We start from the raw sequence: 12758 nt of genomic DNA on the forward strand, positions 1-12758 counted from the left end.
CATCTACATCAATCCACATCATTCACACATCAAACCACATCATCCATATATCCATCCACATTAATCTACATAATTCACACATCAAACCACATCATCCATTCACATCCGATTCACATGCCGTCATTCATTCACATCCCTTATCATTCATTCATATCACGATTCACATGCCATCACATTCCTTCACATCCTCCTATACCATTCCTAATTCACAGGACATCACATCCATTCATCCAATTTCATTTATCTTATTCATATCACCTCCATCCATCCATTTACATCTATCTGATTCCTATCACATCTCATCACATCTATTTATAGAATGTAAGAGAATTCTAATTTTTTGATATAAAGATTCTTTACGCATCTAATTAGGCATAAAGACAACTTTAGTAGGAATAACACTTTTATAAAAATCCTTTTATGCATCTATTTAGGCATAAATTCAATTTTAAGGAAAATAACACTTTCGAATTAAAAATAAACCTTTTATACTATGCATAAATTCCATTTTAATGAGAATAACACTTTCAAAATAAAAATAAATCTTTTATGCATCTTCCTATGCTGCATAAATTTAATTTAAATGAGAATGACACTTTTGAATTAAAAATCAATCTTTTATGCATCTTCCCATAAATTCAATTTAAATGAGAATGACACTTTTGAATTAAAAATCAATCTTTTATGCATCTTCCTATGCATAAAATCAAAATTGATGAAAATAACTCTTTTGAATTAAAAATAAAATTCTTTATGCATCTTTCTATGCATAAAATCAAAATTGATAAGAAAAACTCGTTTGGAATAAAAATAAAATTCTTTATGCATCTATTTATGCATAAAATCAAAATTGATGAAAATAACTCTTTTGAAATAAAAATAGATTTCGTTATACATCTTTCTATGCATAAAATCAAAATTGATGAGAATAACACTTTTTGGATTAAATTAAATTCTTTATGCATCTTTCCATGCATAAATCCAATTTAGTAGGAATTACACTTTTAGAATAAAAGAATTTCTCTTATTATGCATCTAAAATCCATTTATGATGAAAATCACACTTTTAATATAAAAATATCTTTTATGCATATGTTTATGCATACAAATCATTTATGATGAAAATCACTCTTTTAATATAAAAGAATTTCTTTTATGCATAAAAATCATTTATGATGAAAATCACACTTTTAATCTAAAAAAATATCTTTTATGTGTGTTTATGCATACAAATCATTTATGATGAAAATCACTCTTTTAATATAAAAGAATTTCTTTTATGCATCCATTTATGCATAAAAATCATTTATGATGAAAATCACACTTTTAATATAAAAAAATATATTTTATGCATGTTTATGCATACAAATTATTTATGATTAATCTTTTTGAATTTAAAAAAAATAAAACTTATTTACACAATTTTAGAAAATTTTGCCATAAGCTTCTTTGTATGGTTGACCATTTTTCAAATTTTAACTCTCTAAAATTAATTAGAATTTCACCAAGAGTATTCAAATCATTCTAATCTAAACATTTTCTACTTATTTAAGAGAAACATTATGAAAAACTTGATTTTATCCATTAATCATTCATCTAGGATAAAGAATGGTTAAATTTACTAAAGAAGAGAGGGGAATGCCTTTTCAATGAGGCAAAACATCATTATTCACTTTAAAGAAGACAAAAATCATTAAAAAACCATAAAATGAAATAGAAAAGAGAAGAATTTCCAACTTACTATTGCCATATGCATAGGCAGTGATGTGTGTGAACACACTTAGGACCGCCGGGGCATTTTTTCCCTCTTTAGGAGGTTTTTTCCCCGGCTTATATATACGCCCATCCTTCTAGGGCTAACTTATCTTTTGTACATTGACACAATCTAATACACTTTGTGTTGTGTGCATTCTTGCTTCTTCTTCTCCAAGCTTTGTGTGCTTTCCTGCAACCCTAATTCCAACAATTGGTATCAGAGCAGGCATCGGCTCCTAGGGCTACGCCGCCAGCACCCTCCGACTCACATTCTCCGATTGAGGTGATTTTTCACGAGCGCTTGCAGGTCCCTATACTCTGCAAACTAACCCGAAGGGCTTTGCGTTCTCGGAATTTGCATCTGAGGTCGTTTCGGGCTCCGTTTTTGCATTTCAAGTTCTGCACAGGTGTTTTCGTCATTTTCTGCAGAAATTTTGATAGTGCAATTTTTTGTAAAACAGGCATACGTGTTCTATTGTGGACTGTGCTACATAGCACGAGTTGTTCTCTGTTCAGTATTTGCTTCATTACAGGTAGCTTTTGCATCAGTTTCAGTCAGTGGCCATGGCTGATAATAGCAATGATGTATTTCGCATGTTGTCTGCTGAAGACAAACTGGATGGAGACAGCAACTACCCACTTTGGGCATACATGATGCAGCATGTTTTGGTTGCAAAAGGAGTGTGGAACATTGTGCAGGATATGGATGTACGTCCAGGTTCTTTGGATGTAGGATCTGTTGAGGATGTTGCAGGTTCTAGCAGTTCTACTGTTGTTGCTGTTTTACCCACTGCTGAACAAGCTCGTTGGGATGGTAAAGATGCGCAGGCTCATGCCTTGATTGCACTTTTTGTCAAACGTAACATCACCCCACATATTCGTTCAGCTAAAACAGCAAAACAGGCTTGGGATATTCTAGCTGGTTTGTATGCAGGTCGTAACGAGGTAAAAATCGCTTACCTGCGTAAAGAGCTAGAATTGAAGATTATGCAAGAAGATGATGACATGAATGTTTTTCTTGCTGAGATTAAAGATCTCAAAGAACAGTTGATTTCTGCAGGTGAGATTATTCCTGATCATTCTCTTGTGTAGACTGTTCTTGATGCTTTACTTGAGACATATCAGACTTTTGCTTCCACGTGGAGACTTCTTAATGAGGACAGACTTGATGCTGTCAAGTATGATACTTTAGTCAACAAACTCTTGCAAGAAGCGCAATCCAGGAAAAACAGGGCCAGGCAGCATGCAGTTGATCAAGCATTTATTGCTGCCCAGCAGCAGAGAAGAAGTGGTAAGGCAGCCCCTTCCACTGTTTCTTCTCCTATTAGTAGGTCTGCAACTTCTTCTCCTTCCACAGGTAGCAACAATAAGTCTGAGAAGGCTCTTGATAAAGGCAAGAAAAAGACCAGGTGCAACTATTGTAAGGCAAATGATCATGTCATTAAGAATTGCCCTAAGCTAAAGGCTAAAGAGGCAAAGAAGAAAGAGTCAAATGCAGCCACAATAGCGGATGCTTCTACAAATGCAGATTCTGCAAATGTTGTGCAGGATACAGAATGGGCGTTTAGCGTGTATTGCCAGTATGACCCATCTGTACATGATGCATGTTTGGCAGTTTTTGTTGACTCTCATGTATGGTATTTTGATAGTGGTGCTACAAAGCACATTACCTCGCATCGTGATATGTTCACTTCTCTTGAGGCTGTCCCTAATAGGAATACTGTCACATGTGCCAATAATGCTTCTTACCCAGTGAAGGGCATTGGTAAAATTATGCTTACTACTGCAAATGGCAGCACTTTCACACTTTCAGATGCTTTGTATGTGCCAGGGATAAAGAAGAATCTATTGTCTGTCTCTGTGCTTGCTAGACTTGGACTTGTAGTCAAATTTGTGGATAACAGATGTACTGTTTATGATTTGACTTCTGGTGATACGATTATTGCATATGGCACCTTGTTTCGTGGGCTGTATAGGCTCAATTCTTATGACAAGTGTGTGGAAGATTCAGCAAATGCAGTTTCTGATGAAAAGGCAGTTTCAGATGCAAAACTGTGGCATGCTCGTTTTGGTCATCTAAACTTTGCTAGTTTGCTGCGTTTGCAGAAATTTGATATGGTTGCTTCATTGCCCCCTCTTGAGGCACCATTGAAACATGTTTGTGAAGGCTGTATTTTGGGCAAAATGCAGCGTTTTGCGTTTCCAAAGGATGGTTCTGTGCGGGCCAATCGCAAATTGCAACTTGTACATAGTGATGTATGTGGGCCTATGCAAAACTCCGTCATTTGGTAAACACTTGTACTTCGTGACTTTCATTGATGATTACTCAAGGCATGCATGGGTATATCCACTGAAGGCAAAGTCCGAAGTGTTTTTGTGCTTCAAACAGTTTATGCTTATGGTTGAAAATGTATCCAATTGTACTGTGGGCACCCTTCGTTCTGATCGAGGGGGGGAGTACATGTCTAAAGAGTTTGATGCATTTCTGGCTAGTCGTGGGATAAAACACCAATGTACAGTGCCGTATACCCCTCAGCAAAATGGTGTTGCTGAGAGGAAAAACAGGTCACTTATGGTGGAGATGGCATGATGTATGGTCAAGAGCCAAGCTTTGCCACATGCGTTTTGGCTTGAGGCTGTCATGTGTGCTGCATATGTACTCAACACGTGTCCCACTAAGGCCTTGCAGTCTATTACTCTATACGATGCTTGGCATGGCAGGAAGCCTTCTATTGGTCACTTGCGTGTCTTTGGTTGCTTGGCCTATGCTTTAGTGCCTGTGCAACAACGCAGAAAATTGGATGATAAGGCTGTCAAATGCATTTTTGTTGGTTACAGTGCTGAAAGCAAGGGTTACAGATTGTATCATCCACAATCAAAGCATATCTTGATTAGTCGAGATGTTATTTTTGTGGAAGATGCTGTGCAGCCCTTGTTATCATGTACCAAAGAGATAGGTGTGAGCTCACGGGATGTATTTGATACATTGTTGCCTCTGTTTATAGGTGGGAATTCAAATGTAAGTCCTAATGAGGTAAATATTCAGCCTATGCAGATTTCAAACGACACCATAGATCAGCCTATTTCTGATGTAGATTCACAAGATGTAATTCATGAGGATAGGGCTAAAAATGAGCAGGCTAGAGGTATGCCTAAATGGCTGGTGCAAACCTTGCGTGATAGTAAGATTGATGCACCTATAATTAGTCATACTCGTTCAGGTTTTCAACATGCCTCTTATTCATCAGATTGTTATGCTTTGGCTGTGTCTAGTATGTGTGAAGAGGAAGAACCTCTTTCATTTGATGAGGCACAAAATTCAGAAAATTGGTTGGCTGCAATGCAAAGTGAATATGATGCTATAATGAAGAATGGTACATGGTCTTTGTGTGATTTGCCTATTGGTAAAAAGGCCATTGGATGTAAGTGGGTTTTTAAGTTGAAACGAAAGCCAGATGGCAGTGTTGATCGCTATAAGGCTAGGCTTGTTGCAAAGGGTTATGCTCAAGAAAAGGGCATTGATTTTGATGAGACCTTTGCTCCCACTTGTCGTATGACTATCATTCGTAGCATTTGTGCATTGGCAGCTCATAATGGTTGGAATGTACATCAGCTGGACATAAAGACTGCATTCTTAAATGGAGATTTGCATGAGGAGGTGTATGTATCGCAGCCTCGTGGTTTTGTTCAGGGCAGGAAAACAAAGTGTGCAGGTTGAAAAAGGCTTTATATGGTTTAAAGCAAGCTCCACGAGCTTGGTATGAAAAGATACATGCATATTTGACTGCACATGGTTTTCAGAATAGTCCAACAGAAAGCACTTTGTATGTTAAACGTGTGGATGGTGTACATCTAATCATTGCTCTCTATGTCGATGACATGCTGCTCACAGGACCAAATGAGAGTCATATTGCTGATTTTAAGGCTGATTTGAATGCCTCTTTTAAGATGTCAGATTTGGGGCATTTGCATCATTATTTGGGAATACAATTTAAGCAGTGTGATGGAGGTATTGCTTTGTGTCAGACAAAGTATATTGAGACATTGTTGCGGGGATTTGGCCTTGAAGACTGCAAGCCTATTGCTACTCCAATGGAGACAGGTCTGAAGTTGAGTCTTCATGATGCTGGAGATCACTTTGATGTCACACTCTATCAGACAGCTGTTGGTTGCCTCATTTATGTATGCATTACGAGGCCAGACATTCAGTTTGCAATCTCACAGGTGAGCAGGTTTATGCATAGCCCAGGGTCTCAGCATTGGAAGGCAGTTAAACGCATCTTTCACTACTTGAGTGGCACCATACATCTTGCGTTGTTTTATCCCAAGGGGGGATCGTTGCCGCCAGATTTACATGCTTTTTCGGACTCAGATTGGGCTGGTTGCTATGACACAAGAGTGTCCACAAGTGGTTTTTGTTTCATGCTCGGTAGCTCATGCATATCTTGGTTGAGCAAGAAGCAACCTACTGTGGCCACTTCTAGTTGTGAAGCTGAGTACAGGGCAGCTTTCACAGCTACGGTTGAGTGTGTGTGGCTCAGACGGCTTATGGCTGACTTGGGTGTTGGACAGGAGTCTGCCACCTCTATCTTCACTGACAGTCAGAGCGCATTGGCAGTTGCGAGAAACCCAATTTTTCATGCTCGCACAAATCACATTGAGGTGCATTATCACTATGTCAGGGAGAGACTCTGAGCAGGAGAGATCAGCTTGGCCTATGTGCCAACACAGGACAACCTCGCCGATCTTTTCACAAAGGCGCTTCCTCGTGAGAAGTTCGAAGCTTTCCGCAAAGCTTTGGGCTTGCTCCCCCTTGTGGACTGATCTACTTCGGGCATGGCACTCCCCTATACATGAGTGCCAGCTCTCGTTCACACCATCACTCCCAGGGGGGATTTGTTGCCATATACATAGGCAGTGATGTGTGTGAACACACTTAGGACTGCCGGGGCATTTTTTCCCTCTTTAGGAGGTTTTTTCATTTGTTGCCATATACATAGGCAGTGATGTGTGTGAACACACCTAGGACCATCGGGGCATTTTTTCCCTCTTTAGGAGGTTTTTTCCCCCGGCTTGTATATACGCCCATCCTTCTAGGGCTAACTTATCTTTTGTACATTGACACAATCTAATACACTTTGTGTTGTGTGCATTCTTGCTTCTTCTTCTCCAAGCTTTGTGTGCTTTTATGCAACCCTAATTCCAACACTTACAAGGAGAATTTGAGAGCTTTCCTTTGGCTTGATGGTTTGAGGGATCTACTCTTGTTTGAAACAAGAGTGGCCACCAATCTTTAGAAGAGGGAAAGGTCAAAAACTAATGAATTATGTAAATTCACAGTTTTTGGCTCTAGGGAGAAGTAGAGTAACAATGCAAAAACACTATTAAGCTTCAACAAAGGGGAAGGCTTCTATTTATAGGAAAAAGTGAGCCTCTAACCAAGCAAACTGATTCTAGAAATTTCCATATCAGTTTGGTCAATTTTTTACCATTTTTAGGTCATTTTAGCTCACTTTTTGGATCTAGTTGAAATAGGAGAGAGGAGAGATAAAAATATCTCATTATTTGGGAGTTTAAAACTCTCCCACACATGTGAAATAGGCACCTCCTTCATGAGGGGAATTCCCCCATACTGTGTCAAAAATGCATCATTTCTTCTAAATATCTCTCTTTTTTAACTATTAACCTTGTCCTTAGTCAACTCTTCATCTTATGTGAGTATTTACTCATTTTTGGGGGGGATTTTCTTTATTTCTTCCATTTATCTCCTCCACACATTTGGATGAATCTGATTAGCCCCTCAAAACCTTAATTTAAAATTTTCAGAAAATCTGGACCCCCAAGATAAGGCCTTTTGAATAGATTATAATTTATTTCGAATGCACCTTCTGAAAATCTTTTTGATCTTCTGTTTCGGGAGAACTTATTTAAATATGAAGAGATATTTTTCTATCCAAAAATATCCAAAATCAGAATAATCTCTCTCTAGAATATTTTCTCTCTCTAGGCCAAAACAGGTATAAACAAGATCTTTTATATTTCTGAAGAGGGATTTGACTACAGGGGAAGATACTGGACATTCTGAGAGGCTGGGGAGGAATCTTACAGGACCTATAAAAATAAGTTGTTTAAGAATAGAAAGAATATAGAGACTTTGTAGTGGTTATCATGACAAGACCCCAGAACTTACCCAAAGGCCATAATCGCACAAGTAAGGGTTAAATGGTAAAACATTTACCCAATTAAGGGTGCAAAATAAATATGAGTTTGTTCTAGAATACTATCAACCCCCGGATTCAAAGTTTGGTGCTCTATCCGATTGAGCTACAGGCACAAGTTGACCTTACAGATCGAACAGAGGCTAGATCAGTGGAATTCCGTATAGTTGAAATATAAATAAATCAAGGGTAGAAGTTTAGTTCAAGATACTTACGGTAGATAGAGAACCCAGACAAGTCTTGTTTTAGGGGACCGGATCAGCGCGACTGTGCCTCACTCGAGGGGGAAAAAAAGCATTGATCTCTTTGAACCAAGTGCAAGACTTGCTCCTCTTTAGACTGGGTCACTCAATAACGTGACATAGTCTGGATTAGAAGACTAGTAGACTAAATGACCATGTTAGATAGTTGTGTTAGATTTTTCCTTGGAGGAATCGCCCATGTTTTCCCAGCAAGAAAGTTTTTTGGGGTTTGGCTTAGGGAAGAGTCACCGGATAGTCTCTTGCTCGGATAGACGTAGGCGAGCTCCCGAGTGGGATACTCTACCCTGTGTAGTTACTATTCCACTGCTAGCATTCCAATAGATTGCAGAGGGTGGGGGTCTCACAGTTGGTATCAGAGCTTTGTTTAAAGCTAACAAACAAGAAATTGTTTTTATCAAATCTCTAATATCTTAGAAGAATGTTGATGAATGAAGACGGCTCCCCTATTGATAATAGTAATTCGGAATCCATTCAAGGCCTTTATCAGATCACTACGAGAATAGGGATGGATCATGTTAACTGCCGCAGTAGACAAGTTGATCCTCAAGTAGAGGAGGAAGAGCTCAATTCTGATGTTCACAAGGCCCTTCATAGAGCCCAGCTGAGCCCTTTTAAAGGAGAAGGAGAAGATTTAGGTGAAACTCTTGAGAAATGGATAGAGGCAATGGAGGAATACTTTGATGTGACTGAGTATAATGGCAAGAGCAAGATGGCTCTTGGTGGCAGGCTGAAGATTATTAAGACAGCCGCTTGAGTAGCCTAGAGAAATCATTGTGATACTAATCATTTAGACAGGAACACCCAGACCTGGGAGGATTTGAAAGCCTATCTCCGGAAGAGATTTTGTCCCCCCCACGGTTCATAGAAAATAAGATGAATGAATTTCTAGAACTTATTCAAGGAAGCCGAACAATAGAGGAATATCACCAGGCATTTTCTCTCCTTCTCAAGTATGCTCCACCCTTAGATGAGAAAAAACTGTTGGACAGGTTCATTCGCAAGTTAAATGAACCTCTAGATACATTGGTCAAAAATGTTAAGCCAACTTCTATGGCAGAAGCAGTAAGGATGGCAAAGGATTTTTCAAAAGCTTTTGTGTGGTAAAGATTCCACCAAAACCAGTAACTTCCTCTTTCAAACTCCGAACCATCAGCCCAACGAGCTTACAAAATGTCAATCTCCCAGAAGCTATAGAACTTAAGGAACAATTGAGGCAGCTATTAGAGCAAGGATTTATCTGACCTAGTGTATCACCTTGGAGTGCACCTATTCTCTTTCAGAAAAAGAAAGATGGGACACTAAGGCTATGCATTGATTACAGAGGTATGAATCAGTTGACCGTCAAGAATAAGTATCCTATTTTGAGGGTTGATGAGCTCTTAGATCAATTAAGTGGGGCCCAGATCTTTACAAAGATAGATCTTAGATCCGAATATTACCAAATCAGAATCAAAGAGCAAGATATTCCGAAAAAGTGCTTTTGATACTCATTATGGTCATTATGAATTCACAGTCATGCCCTTTGGATTGACAAATGCCCTGGGAATACTTGGATGATTTTGTTCTTGTCTTCTTCGATGACATTCTGATATACTCTAAGAATGCAGCAGATCATGAAGGTCATGTGCGTAAAGTCTTACATATCTTAAGAGAGCACAACCTTTTTGCAAAGAAGAGTAAATGTACCTTCTTAGTAGATCGTGTTGATTATTTGGGGTTTATAGTATCTAAGGATGGAATTTCTCCTGAACCCGCTAAGTCGACCAGAGCCCATGAAAGAAGTCAGAGGATTCTTAGGATTAACTAAGAATCTTTATACCTAGGTATGCTCATATAGCATCTCCTTTGACCAACCTTCTCAAGAAGAATATCCCATTTCAGTGGATGACTTCATGTCAAAGTGCTTTTGAGCTAAAGGCTGCCTTAGTAGTAACCAACCCTATTCTTAAATTGCCAAATTTTTCCATACCCTTTGAAGTAGTAACAGATGCCAATGTCTTTGCCTTAGGAGGTGTACTCATGTAGGAAGATCATGCAGGCCTATGAACTCAAAAATCTCAGGCCGCATGAAAGGAATTATGATGTCCATGACTTGGAATTATTAGTATATGCTCTAAAGTTATGGAGACATTATCTCTTGGGGGCAGAGGTTCACGTTAAGGACTGATCATCAAATTCTGAAGTTCACTCAAAAGGACCTCAACATGCATCAAAGAAGATGGATGCAGACTCTACAGGAGTATGATTTTGAGATTAAGTATCGACCAGGGAAAGAGAATGTGGTTGCAGATGCGCTCAGTAGGAAATCTTCCTTACTTGCAGGAACCCTAGTATCAAATCCCTTGATCAGTGAAGCAAAAGAAAGAATCATGCAGGACAAAACCTTTGGCCTTATTGCTACTTTACTTATGCAAGAGAGCAAGACTCCTCAGGAAATGAGCCAATTTTATGGGTACAAATTAGAATATGGATGCATGTATTACAATAATTGGCTATGCATCCCCAATGTTGAAGAAATAAAGGGAAAATATCTGAGAGAAGCCCATGATAGCTTGATAGCTAGACATCCAGGTTTCATAAAGACCTATATGTCTATCAAGAAAAGTTTCTTTTGGCCAAGACTCAAAAAGAATGTACTCAATCATGTGCATCAATGCTTAGTATACCAAGAGTCAAGGCAGAGAGAATTAAGATGCCAAGGAAGTTGCACCCTTTAGACATTCCACAAACGAAGTGGGAATGTATCAGTATGGATTTTGTTACTGGATTACCATTAGGGCAATCAGGTTACAACTCCATCTTTGTGGTAGTTGACAGACTAACCAAAGTTGCCCATCTGATTCCAATAAAAGAGGCTTACATTGCAGTAGATGTCGCTAGAGTCAATCTGAAAGAGATTTTCAGATTGCGTGGATTGCCTCCCGAAGGATTATGAGTGATAGAGATGCTAAGTTCACATCGAGATTTTAGACTGCCTTCTTTGAGGCAATAGGAGCTTTTTTGGATCTCAATACAGCTTATCACCCAGAGACTGATGGTTAGACGACAGAAAGAGTAAACCAAGTGATTGAAGGTATTCTTCGATCATACTGTGGTAGAGAACAACCAAGGAAGTGATTAAGCTATTTACACTTAGTCAAGTTTGCTTATAATGCCTCTTATCACCAAAGCATCAGGATGAGCCCTTTCAAAGCTCTGTATGGACAATATTTCCTCACACCATTAACTTAGTCCGACCCATTGATTAGGGTCGAGATGTCCAAATAGATACTTGATGATATGGATCATCAAATGCAGTTAATTCGCAAGGATATTAAGGTTGCCCAGGACAGAAGTAGTATGCGGATAAGAAGAGGATTGATAGAGTATTCGAAAAAGGAATATGGTCTTCATTCATGTGCGACCCAAAAGGAGTTCTTTATCCTTAGGGAAGTACAAGTAGTTATCTCCTAGATATTGTGGACCATATGTGATCACAAAGAAAGTAGGAGATCTAGCCTAGAAACTCTTACTATCCTTACAATTGAAGGTACATAATGTGTTTCATGTTAGTTTACTTAAAAAGTATATATCCAGTCAGAGTCATGTTCTAGATGATGAACAGTTAACATTTCCAACTCAAGGTCAAATGAAACTCAAACCTGAAGAGATCCTAGATGTACAAGAGAAAACACTTAGAAATAGAGTATTAAGGAAATTTTTGGTCAAGTGGAAGTTCTATCCTCTAGAGGATGCCACTTGGGAGAAAGAAGATGAACTGGTAAAGAACTATCCCAGTTTGCGAGATGAGGACATCTCGCATTTTTCAAGTGGGAGAGGATGTAAGATTCCTCCTCCAACCTCTAAAGGTGTATAACACAACCCCCAGTGATCACCCCCTCTCTTCTATGCAATGAAAGACCTTGTTTACCCTATTCTAACCTAGAGAGAGAAAATTATTCTAGAGAGAGAAGACCACATCTTGGAAATATTTTTGATGGAGAAATTGTCCTAGACTTTATGATCACATTCCTCAAAGCAGTATTTTAAAAAGGATTTTCAGTTGGGAGAGATTTTGGACGGTGGATGCACATCGCACATAAGAATTAACTCTAGTGGAATTTCAATAAATCCTTTTGAATGAAAATATTCTTCTAGGCTCTATAATATAGATCGACCGATTAGAAACCAAAAAGGATTTATAGATTGGGTTAAAATCTTGGACGGTGGGTGCATGGTGAAAGATCCCTGTCCCCCACGCAACGAATTCAGGGGTACTAGTAGCGGAAGTAGCACTTCTTGCGCGGGACAGAGCCCCTCACTCAGGGCCTCGCCCACGGATATCCAGATAAGAGACTTATCCCTCGATTCTTCCAAAACCAAACCTGGAAAAACTTCCCTCGCCCTGAAAGCACAGGCGATTCTTCCAGGATATTTTTACTCTAACAACATAATCAAAAGCCTTAACTAACTGAACTGATCTGACTGAACCCGTAAGTCCCATAGTCAGATCAAGGAAAAGATTACACTTGGATCATAGAGA

Source organism: Cibotium barometz, chromosome 60 (assembly GCF_041138505.1).
Source record: "Cibotium barometz isolate CiBa-2024 chromosome 60, ASM4113850v1, whole genome shotgun sequence".
Classification (NCBI taxonomy): domain Eukaryota; kingdom Viridiplantae; phylum Streptophyta; class Polypodiopsida; order Cyatheales; family Cibotiaceae; genus Cibotium; species Cibotium barometz.